Genomic DNA, 11,924 nt, shown 5'->3' with positions numbered 1-11,924 from the left:
CAGAAAAATCAACAAGAAAACACCAAACTTAAAGTTTGGCACAGAATTTAATAGAAAAATTATTTTTTTGAAAAAGATTTTTAATAAAACTGGTGCCCAATCATCAAGAACATAAACCAACACTCTAGCCAATTGGGCAATAAATGTAACACTTGTTTTGAAGAAGGATATTTTTAACCAAGAACAATAATAAGAGACTCTAATCCAAAAAGAAAAATTTTCCTAATCTAAGAAAAAAAATAAACCTTCAGTTGTTCAAACACGAACAATCCCCAGCAACGGCGCCAAAAACTTGGTGCACGAAAATTACTTCACAATGTAATTTCGCACAACTAACCAGCAAGTGCACTGGGTCGTCCAAGTAATACCTTACGTGAGTAAGGGTCGAATCCCACGGAGATTGTTGGTTTGAAGCAATCTATGGTTATCTTGCAGTTCTCAGTCAGGAAGTCAATTATATTTATTAGTTGAATTACGAATAAACAAGAGAGTATGGATTAAAGGTTACTTGTTATGCAGTAATGGAGAATATGTTGGCAGAAATCCACTTCTGGGGCCCACTTGGTGTGTGCTGGGCTGAGACTAAAGCTTCTCACGTGCCTGGGCTGTTTTGGGCGTTCAACTCCACTTTGTAACTTGTTTCTGGCGCTGGACGCCAGACAGCAGCATGTAACTGGTGTTGAACGCCAGTTTACGTCATCTATCCTTGAGCAAAGTATGGACTATTATATATTTCTGGAAAGCCCTGAATGTCTACTTTCCAACGCAATTAGAAGAGCACCATTTGGACTCCTGTAGCTCTTGAAATTCCATTTTGAGTGCAGAAAGGTCAGAATCCAACAGCATCAGCAGTCCTTTTTCAGCCTGAATCAGATTTTTGCTCAGCTCCCTCAATTTCAGCCAGAAAATACCTGAAATCACAGAAAAACACACAAACTCATAGTAAAGTCCAGAAATATGAATTTTGCCTAGAAACTAATGAGAATAAACTAAAAATTAACTAAAATATACTAAAATCTATATGAAATTAACCCCAAAAAAGCGTATAAAATATCCGCTCATCAGTGCACAGCAAGGGCGTTTAACGCCTAAAGAGCTAACAGAGCTGGCATTGAATGCCAGTAAAAGCACACCCCTTGAGTGCTCAATTCCCACTCAAGAAACCCTTATCCCAGAACCAAAGGAAGCCAAGGCTCATGTAAAAACCATAGAGGTTCCTTTGCATGCACTTCTGTAGTGTATAAGTTCTGATGAATACTCATCCTTTGATGAAGATGAAGACTCTAGGGAAGAGCAAGTTGCTCGGTACCTAGGAGCTTTTATGAGGTTGAATGCCAAGTTATTCGGTACAAAGCCTCTGGAGGAAGAGCCTCCACTGCTTACCAAGGAACTCCATGCCTTGGTTCAGCAGAGGCTACCTCAGAAGCTTCCAGATCCTAGACGCTTCATGATTCCTTGCATCATAGGCAACATGACCTTTTAAAAGGCTCTATGTGACCTAGGGTCAAGTATAAACCTCATGCCACTATCTGTAATGGGGAAGTCACTACAAAAGACGCGGTAGATAGCGACGGGCAATTCAAGGCGGTTAGCGAAAACGCTGCTATCTACCAGTTTTGTGGCTGTTTGATCGCAGTTTGGCGATAGCTTTAAGAAGAGCAGCTATATGCCGCGATTTGTCGACGGTTGGAATAATAATCGATGCTAAATCTGTCTGCCTTTAACTTTTTCCTCAGGGTTCGACCAGTTTCTTCTCTCTCAATCTTCATTCTTTTTTTCCTCTTTCAGAAACCCTCATCACCATCTTTGTTTCTCCTCCCTGAGTTCTCTTACATTGTTCTTGGCCATATTTTCCTCTACTGTCTTATGAACCTTTGTTGCCATCGCCTCGTTACACACACCTTTATCCTATTTTCCCACTTCGAGAAAAAGCCCCCAAACCCTGCTAACCCTAACCCTCCTTTCCCGAGCTTCATCAATGCTGCTTCTGCAATCTGTGACAACATGCTCCTCTGTTTCGTCTCTTTAGCCATATCTGAGCGCCATCTCCTTATACGTTGTGCGTGGTTTGAATCTACCACTATCTCCTCCGACTTCTGTCGCTGTCACCCTCGTTGCCTCCACCACGCATCACAGGTTCTTCCTTTTTCTTTTGTGAGTTGAACTTATTTCGGAGGCTAACCTAAACTGTGATTTAGAAAATTAAACAAAGTAGAAGAAAATAGAAACACACTCTCTGATTTGAGGTCTTTGATGTATTCTTATTCTCCCCTTCTTGATGCTATAGCTGACCCTTCCGAAGATTATCACTGTTTTCCCTATTTTTTAATTCAATTCACTTCCATTTTAGATCGAAGGTTTTGCCTTTAATTTAATTAAATATTATTTTATTGAGATCAGTTCCAATAGAATTTAGATTTTGTTTTTATAATTTGGAAGTTTCATTTAGCATTGTGTGGCAATTTCATCCATGTCATGGGATGAACTTAGATTATTCTGTGATTGAAGCTCTCTATCTCAGTACTTGTGTGATTTTGCTATGCCATTATTGAAGTTTTCTATTGTGTTTCAACTTTCAAAGCTGACAAGATTCAGATTCGTAGTTTGTTATCTTCCTCGCGCGAACACAAAAGGGGCAGAGGCGCGAAACACACCTCCGCACGTAAATCCTTGCTGCCGTTCCTTTCTGCCCGTCAGTACCAGCTGCATTGCGCTTCCCATTGCCGGTGGGACCATCATCGATCAGCTTCTTCGTTTAGATTACTGGTATATACAAAACCCCTCTTTCAATTTTGTTCTATTTTTCTTTTGGATTCAGAATTCAAATTGGTCCACATTAATCCTTTTCTTCTTGATTTGGTATGAATTTATTGTTTTGTTTTGTGTTAGTGATCGGGAATTCGCATACCAATAGTTAGTGATAGGTTTATCACATACCAATAGTTATTAATATATACATATATAAAATGAAACTGAGTGAGATCAAAATTCAGATCCTTTCCTTTTTGTTGATTAAACTACTTAGGCCAATGTTCTTTATGCCTCTATCTTCTACATTGAAGTCTGTGCTTCTTGACATATCTATGATCTATTTAACTATTTGTATGCTAATGTGATAGTAATTTGGAAAAAATGGCATCGATCCATGGCCATTTTTAGTTTTGGATTATGAAGTTGTCTTTGCAATTGGGTATAATGACTGACGTTTTTTATTGAATCAAGATGAAGTAATCATCCCGTATGAGGTAGGGTTTTGAAGAGAATTTCAAAAATCATTCTTAATGAAAGAAAAGAAATATTAAACCAATTAGTCTTGAGTATCAACTAGAAAGCTAATGATAATAATTTAGTTGGTGAGACTGCAGAGAAACTATAATTTGAAAATATGCAGGTTAAAGCTGTATGATAGTATGGTTGATCTTTGGCTGGAATGGAAGACCTTAATGTTTGCTGGAGCTGTTGGTAAGCTAATCTGGAGCATCTAAAACTTTTGTACCTTCTGAAGTTATTCATATTGACTCACTAAGTGTTATGTTAAGGAAAAAATGCAATGTGACTGAATATACCAAAGTCCCACCCCTCTGTTTCTGTTTCAGCGCCCATTTTAATTTTGTACCTAATTTTAATATTTCTCCAGCAGGTTACAGTAAGTTGTCTCATACTCCTTTTAGGTATCAAAGCTTGTTGTCATACATTCCCTATTTTCACTCCATCCTTCTACATTCAAATGTATTTTAAGCATGAATTCCGTGAAATTGTGACCATTTGGTTTTGCAAAGAATAATGTCCTACCTCATTTTAATGTATATTTGCAGGATATTCTCTTCGTTTTGTTGTATATGTTCCATGCGAAGTGATGAAGCAACGGATGCAAGTGTAGAGAACATATTCATCTTGGAGTTCTATCGCCATGAATGATGGCATTGCAATGAATTCTAGCCCAAAACTGTATGGTTATTAGACAGGGATGTTCTATGCGGGCTGCTCAATATGGAGAACACAGGGTGTAAAGGGTTTATATGCAGGGTATACTCTAGAAACACTCAATTTCTCTTATATAACTTACATAATGACGCTAGAGGTCCTGTTTCAAATTTGATAGATTTTTGGATGAAGTATTTTATTCTAGGCAACAATCAGGCAATTATTTTCATGATTCAATTTTATTATTTTGTAAATGTCAATAGGTGTCAGTTGACACTGAGTGGGTAAACAGCAACTGGAGATGTAAAATGAGTCTATGTGATATGAATGTGTCATAATGGGAAATCAAACTGTTCTGCTTTATATGAAATCTAGTTTCCTTCTAGATCCACAATAATTTACCATGTGATATATATACTATAATGATTCATTAACCCCAAATTTTATATTAGCTGGACATTACTATGTATATAATTGAATAGCTAGCTTTTACTTATATTTTTAAAAAAATATCAATCATTCACATATATATATATGTATATAATTGAATAGCTAGCTTTTACTTATATTTTAAAAAAAATATCAATCACCGACACAAATTAGTTCAGTGAAACAGGGTCAACTAACCTTCAATTTATATGGAATCCTATTGGGGGGAAGCCTTGAAGTCTTGAGCTGCTTACATAATATATTAATATTCAATTAACAATTAGGTTGAACTTTGATATTTGCAAGAATTTAGTTTGCAGGGACAAAACTTACTGATGACGTGTCTTTTCTTATATTAAGATAATTGTTGAATTTGTTTATTTGTCTCATAACTTGGTGCATGAATCTTTGCCCGGTTCACAAATGGGTCAACCTCCAACTCCAAGAGCAATCAACAGAGGCTTTTGTCAACCCAATTCCATCAAGAGCAAAGGCCCAATTCAAGGCTTGAAGATCATTTGAAGAGAGTGTATAAATAGCTTAGAATTTAAGTTTTTAGGGAGCTTTTTCGTTTTAGTTTTTACTAAGTGATTTTGGGAGAGCTTTTGGTGAGGAGTTAATTTGAGATTTTGAGTGTTGGGGAAGGAGAATTTAATTCTCTTCCTCTTAGTTTTCTTGTTTTAAATTTCATTTACACTTGTCTTGAATCTTGGGTTGAAGAATTGAGGAAATTCTGTCTCAATCTCATCTTGAGATCTCTCTGTTTTGATTTACTGCATCATTGAGAATTTGCGATTTCACTTATTTTCTTCTACTGCTGGATCTTTACTTTTCTTGCAATTGAATACTGAATTTGGATCTAGGAAGGCATTGAGATCTAGACTTGGTTATCTAGTCTCTTGGGTCTTGAGATCTACATCTTTCAATTTTAATTTCCTTGTTTCGTGCTACACCAAGCTTATTTTCATTGTCATTTGAGATCCGGTTTAATTGAATCCATCTTTTACATTTCTGTTTGTTGAATTTTACTTTTCCTTGTTTAATTTCTGCAAATCCACTTCCCAATTCCCTTTATAATTCAAGTAATTTACATTTCTTGCACTTTAAGATTCAGCCATTTACATTTCTTGCAATCTAAGTTTTTGCAATTTACATTACTTGTTCTTTAAGATTCAACTTATTTACTTTCTTTGCTCTTAAATTTTCTGCAATCTACCCCTCTCCCTTTACATTTCAAGCAATTTAGTTTCTGCAATCACAAATCACCCAACCAATACTTGATTCGCTTGACTAAATCAACCACTAAACTAAAATTGCTCAATCCTGCAATCCCTGTGGGATCGACCTCACTCACGTGAGTTATTATTACTTGATGCGACCCGGTACACTTGCCGGTGAGATTCGTGTGTTTGGAATTCGTTCGTTTTTCCACAAAAATACACATCAAGTTTTTGGCGCCGTTGCCGGGGATTGAAATAGATTGACAATGATTAAGTGAAGTGGACATCTAGATCAAGCACTTTTTCTTTTCTGTTTCTTTATTTTCATTGCTAACCAGCTAACTGTTTGAATTTTTGCTTAAGCTAACTAATATTTCACTTCAGCCATGGATTGAAGTGTTATTACTTTTCTGGTATTATGTGATCCTTATGCTTTGGTTGTATCTCAGGTACAAGGAGAGTTACACCCACTTTTTGTGAACAAGACGAAAGAACCCTCAGAAGATTAAGATGAGCTGAAAGAGGGAAAAACGTTGTTGGAGAAGAGGAATCAGAAGAAGAGTTCCAGGATATGGAGGAATATCTAACAAATCCACCAAATGGAGCTGAAGGAGCAGCCAATAACAACAATAATCCACCACAGAGGAGAGTTTTGGCTTCCTACACGTGTGCAAATCCTAGACATTGTGGGAGTAGCATTCTGACCCCAAATGTTAATGCAAATAACTTTGAACTAAAGCCACAACTCATCACCTTGGTTCAAAACAATTGTTCCTATGGAGGAGGGCCACTTGAAGACCCTAACCAACACTTGTCTACTTTCTTAAGGATTTGTGACACTGTCAAAACCAATGGTGTGCACCCTGACAGTTACAAGCTACTGCTATTTCCATTTTCTCTCAGAGACAAAGCCACTCAATGGTTGGAATCCTTCCCAAGAGACAGCATCAACAATTGGAATGATTTAGTAACCAAGTTTCTTGCCAAGTTCTACCCACCTCAAAGAGTTATTAGATTGAAGACTGAATTACAAACATTCACTCAAATGGATGCTGAACCCTTGTATGAGGCATGGGAATGATACAAAGCTCTAATCAGGAAGTGTCCACCGGGAATGTTTAGTGAGTGAGACAGATTGCAGAATTTCTATGAAGGCTTGACACTGAAATCTCAAGAGGCTTTGGATTATTCAACAGGAGGCTCTTTACAACTAATGAAAACTGCAGAGGAAGCCTAAAATCTCATTGATATGGTGGCCAACAACCAGTATTTCTTTGCTCACCAAAGGCAACGCCAACCATCACAGAGGAAAGGAGTGATGGAGTTGGAAGGAGTAGATTCAATCCTGGCTCAAAACAAAATGATGCAGCAGCAAATTCAACAACAATTTGAGCAAATGGCCAAAAGAATTGATGGCCTACAAGTAGCATCAGTGAGTGCCACAAGCCAACCAACAACTCCTTGGGGGCAGAATGAGGAGAACCAAGAAGAAGAACAACAAGAGCAAGTGCAGTATATGCACAACCAAGGATCAAATGAGGTGTATGGTGACACCTACAATCCATCCTGGAAGAACCACCCAAACCTCAGATGGGGAGACAATCACAACCAGAACCAACAACCATGGCAGAGGAACTCAAACCAAAACACTTCAAGAAACAACCGAAACCACAACCAGCAGCAAACTAACCAAAACCCTTATAGAAAACCTCAAAACAACTACCCCAACTCCAACCATTATCAATCCAATAACCAACCCATCAACCAAAATGCCTACCATCCACCATCCACATCTCACAACCTACCACAAGCATCACCAGAATCTCAAAGAATCACTAACTTGAAAACCTTGATAGACAAAATATGGAAACACCAAGAAATGACAACCAAGAACCATGAAGCCTCCATGAAGAGCCTAGAGAGGCAGATTGGGCAAATCTCCAAGCAGATTTCTGTTGAGAGACCTTCAAGCTCACTACCAAGTGACACCATTCCTAATCCAAAAGAAGAGTGCAAAGCTGTACAACTAAGGAGTGGAAAGACATTGGTAGACAACAACGAGAAGGTAACCAAGAAGCCTTTGGATAGCAACAAAGAATCATCAGAGAAAGGGGAAGCTAGCAATGAAGACATGACAACAAGAAGAAGTGCCCAAGAGAAGCTCAAAGAGAAAGACAACCAGCCACATAGTTCAAAGGAAGTGATTCAGGGACAGCAGCAAGTGGGAAAAAGTATTACACCTCCACTGCCATACCCCCAGAGGTTCAGCAAAGAGACTAAGGACCAAAATTCCTTGAAACTTTCAAGAAGCTGGAAATCAATATTCTCTTAGCTGAAGCACTTGAACAAATGCCCCTGTATGCAAAGTTCTTAAAAGAACTTATCAATAAGAAGAGGAGTTGGCTAGAGAAGGAAACCGTGTTGCTCACCGAGGAATGCAGTGCTGTGATTCAAAGGGGCATTCCACCAAAACTCAAGGATCCAGGAAGCTTTGTAGTCTCATGCACCATTGGCAGAATAGTTCTTAACAAAGCTCTCTGTGACTTTGGTGCCAGCATCAACTTAATGCCTCTTTCAATGATGAGAAAGCTTGTGATAGAAGAACTTAAACCCACCAGGATGTCATTGGTCATGGCAGATAGATCAATCAAAACACCCAATGGAATCGTGGAGAATCTGTTGGTGAAGGTTGGGGAGTTTATTTTCCCAGCAGATTTTGTGATTTTGGATACTGAAGAGGAAGGAAACAATTCAATCATTCTGGGAAGGCCATTTTTAGCCACAGCAAGAGCCATCATTAATGTAGAAAAAGGAGAGATAATCTTCAGGGTCCACAATGAACAAATGGTCATAAACGTTTTCAAGTCAATGCAACACATTCTTGAGCAAGAGAATTACATGAGAGTGGATATAATAGAGAGTTTAGTGGAAGAAATGTTGGAAGACAATCCTCAAGAGCAAGAAGGAAGTCAAGAGACAACAGAGGAACAAGTAGCCAAGATTTCCATTGAACAAGAGGAAAAACAAGGGAAGAATGAAGAAGTACGAAAACAAGAACTGAAGCCATTACCCACTCATCTCAAATATGCATTCCTTGGCACATCAGAGAGCTTTCCAGTGATCATTAATTCATCCCTGACAAAAAAAGAAGAAGGAGAACTTCTTGATGTACTCAAAGCTCACAAAGATGCTTTGGGATGGACCATTGACCACCTGAAAGGCATCAGCCTTGCAGTGTGTATGCATAAGATCCTCTTGGAGGACAATTCCAAACCAGTGGTTCAACCTCAAAGAAGGCTAAATCCCACAATGAAGGAAGTTGTCCAGAAGGAAGTAATGAAGTTATGGAATGCAGGGATAATCTTCCCAATATCCGACAGCTCATGGGTGAGCCCGGTTCAAGTTGTACCAAAGAAAGGAGGAATGACGGTCATCACTAATGAGAAGAATGAGTTAATCCCTACTAAAACAGTGACCGGGTGGAGAATGTGCATAGACTATAGAAGATTGAATGATGCCACAAGGAAAGATCATTTCCCTCTCCCGTTTATTGATCAGATGCTGGAAAGATTGGCCGGCCATGCCTATTATTGCTTTTTGGACGGATATTCTGGGTACAATCAAATCGTGGTAGACCCCAAGGACTAAGAGAAGACTGTCTTCACATGTCCATTTGGAGTTTTTGCATACAGGAGAATGCCATTCGGGCTATGCAATGCCCCAGCCACATTTCAGAGGTGTATGCTTTCCATTTTCTCCGATATGGTCGAAAAGTTTCTAGAGGTCTTCATGGATGACTTCTCTGTTTTTGGTGATAATTTCAACGCTTGCCTGAACCATCTAACTCTTGTCTTGAAATGGTGCCAAGAAACTAATTTGGTTTTGAACTGGGAGAAGTGCCATTTCATGGTACCCGAAGGGATTGTTCTTGGTCATAAAGTTTCAAGAAAAAGGATAGAGGTTGACAAAGCAAAGGTTGAGATCATAGAAAAACTCCCTCCACCAACTAATGTGAAATCTGTTAGAAGTTTCTTGGGGCATGCAGGATTTTATAGAAGGTTTATCAAGGATTTTTCAAAAATAGCCAAACCTTTGAGTAATTTATTAATGATTGATAACCCCTTTGTTTTTGATGAAAACTGCCAGCATGCCTTTGAAACTTTAAAAAACAGACTCACAACAGCACCAATCATCACACCCCCGGATTGGGAGCTGCCTTTTGAACTTATGTGTGATGCAAGTGACATTGCAATTGGCGCTGTGCTTGGACAAAGAAGGGAAACTTGCATCATGTCATATATTATGCAAGTAAAGTGTTGAATGAAGCTCAGAAAAATTACACCACAACAGAGAAGGAATTGCTAGCTGTAGTTTATGCATTTGATAAGTTTAGATCATATTTAATAGGATCCAAAATTGTGGTTTATACTGACCATGCTGCCCTTAAGTATTTGATGTCAAAACAGGATGCTAAACCAAGACTTATCAGGTGGATATTGCTCCTACAAGAGTTTGACATTGAGGTAAGGGATAGGAAGGGTACTGAAAACCGAGTTGCTGATCATTTGTCGAGGCTACCACAAGAAACAATTCAAAAAGCCTCCCAGCCCGTGAATGAAAGCTTCCCAGATGAGCACCTCTTGCACATTCAGCAAGCACCTTGGTTTGCTGACATAGCGAACTACAAAGTGGGAAGGAAGATACCTCAAGAGTTCTCTAAGCAACAAGTGAAGAAGTTAATCAATGAAGCAAGGAAACTCTTGTGGGATGAACCCTTCCTGTTCAAGAGATGTTCTGATGGAGTAATTAGAAGGTGTGTCCTTGAGAGTGAAATAAGGGATATCTTGTGGCATTGCCATGGCTCAGCTTATGGTGGACACTTTGGCCCAGAAAGAACAGCTGCAAAGATACTGCAGAGTGGCTTCTATTGGCCAACTATCTTCAAGGATGCCAGAGAGTATGTTCACCAATGTAACGAATGCCAGAGAGCAGGAGGACTGACAAGAAGGAACGAAATGCCTCAAAACTTCATTTTGGAATTGGAATTATTTGATCTATGGGGAATTGATTTCATGGGACCCTTTCCCCCTTCCTATTCCTTTAGATATATCTTGGTAGTAGTAGAGTATGTCTCAAAGTGGGTGGAAGCCATAGCCACAACCACTTGTGATGCACAAATTGTCCTTCAATTCCTTAAGAAGCATATCTTCACTAGATATGGAGTTTCAAAGGGTCTTGTGAGTGACGGTGGTAGCCATTTTTGCAACAAGCAGATGGAGAAACTCCTCCACAAATATGGAGTCATTCATAAAGTAACCACGCCATATCACCCCCAGACCAATGCTCAGGCTGAACTAGCAAATAGGGAATTGAAGAAGATCTTGGAGAAGACAGTAGGAAGTACAAGAAAAGATTGGGCTCGGAAGCTAGAGGATGCACTCTGGGCATACAGAACGGCTTTCAAAACTCCCATTGGGAAGTCTCCCTTTCAGCTATTATATGGCAAATCCTGTCACCTCCCTGTAGAGCTTGAACACAAAGCGTTTTGGGCTACTAAACTCCTAAACCTTGACTCTGAAGCAGCAGGGGAGAAAAGGTTGTTGCAGCTAAATGAGCTGGATGAATTTAGGCTAGAAGCCTATGAAAGTACCAAGATATACAAAGAAAAAGCCAAGAGGTGGCATGACAGAAGGATCTTGAAGAAAGAATTTAAACCTGGACAGCAAGTACTCTTGTACAACTCAAGACTCAAGATGTTCCCTGGAAAACTTAAATCTAAGTGGACTGGTCCATATTTGGAAACCAAGGTTTTTTCTTATGGGAGTATTGAATTGCTGGACGAAGTAACAAAGAGTCAATTCACAGCAAATGGTCACAGAGCAAAGATGTACTTAGGAGGACAGTGGAACAAGGAAAAGGAGGTTCAGAGCCTACAGCCCTCTTAAAAAGAATGAAGGGTGTCAAGCTAGTGACATTAAAAGAGCGCTTGTTGGGAGGCAACCCAACCTGAGGTAGTTTTCTTTTCATAGCCTTTTCAATAAAAATGTTGAATAATTGGTATGCATTGCAAGGAGCTAAGTTTGGTGTTGCACACTAAAACAATTTTAGGGAGAATGAAGGATTCTAAGTTTAGTGTTCCACCAAAACTTCATTTAAAAGCACATTCTCACCTCCTGCACAATACTAGCTCCAAGCAATCAAACAGATTATTCAAACACTTAACTGCTTTCTAGTTTTAACTCCATAACTTTTAGCAAGGACACAAGATTTTACATATAGTCAACCTGTTGCATTAGAAAAAGTGGCAAGGAATTAAGTTTGGTGTTCCCACACCAAATTAAATCCAAAAAT

General features: G+C 38.9%; 1 long non-coding RNA gene across 1 annotated transcript; it reads left to right on the top strand.

Moving 5' to 3' along the window:
* Nucleotides 3,058-4,294, top strand: LOC110265501. The gene is made up of 2 exons (XR_002351646.1): nucleotides 3,058-3,462; nucleotides 3,816-4,294. It is a non-coding gene; the product is annotated as an uncharacterized LOC110265501 (long non-coding RNA).

Source organism: Arachis ipaensis, chromosome B08 (assembly GCF_000816755.2).
Source record: "Arachis ipaensis cultivar K30076 chromosome B08, Araip1.1, whole genome shotgun sequence".
NCBI classification, from domain to species: domain Eukaryota; kingdom Viridiplantae; phylum Streptophyta; class Magnoliopsida; order Fabales; family Fabaceae; genus Arachis; species Arachis ipaensis.
This window is presented reverse-complemented; position numbering and strand designations above follow the sequence as displayed.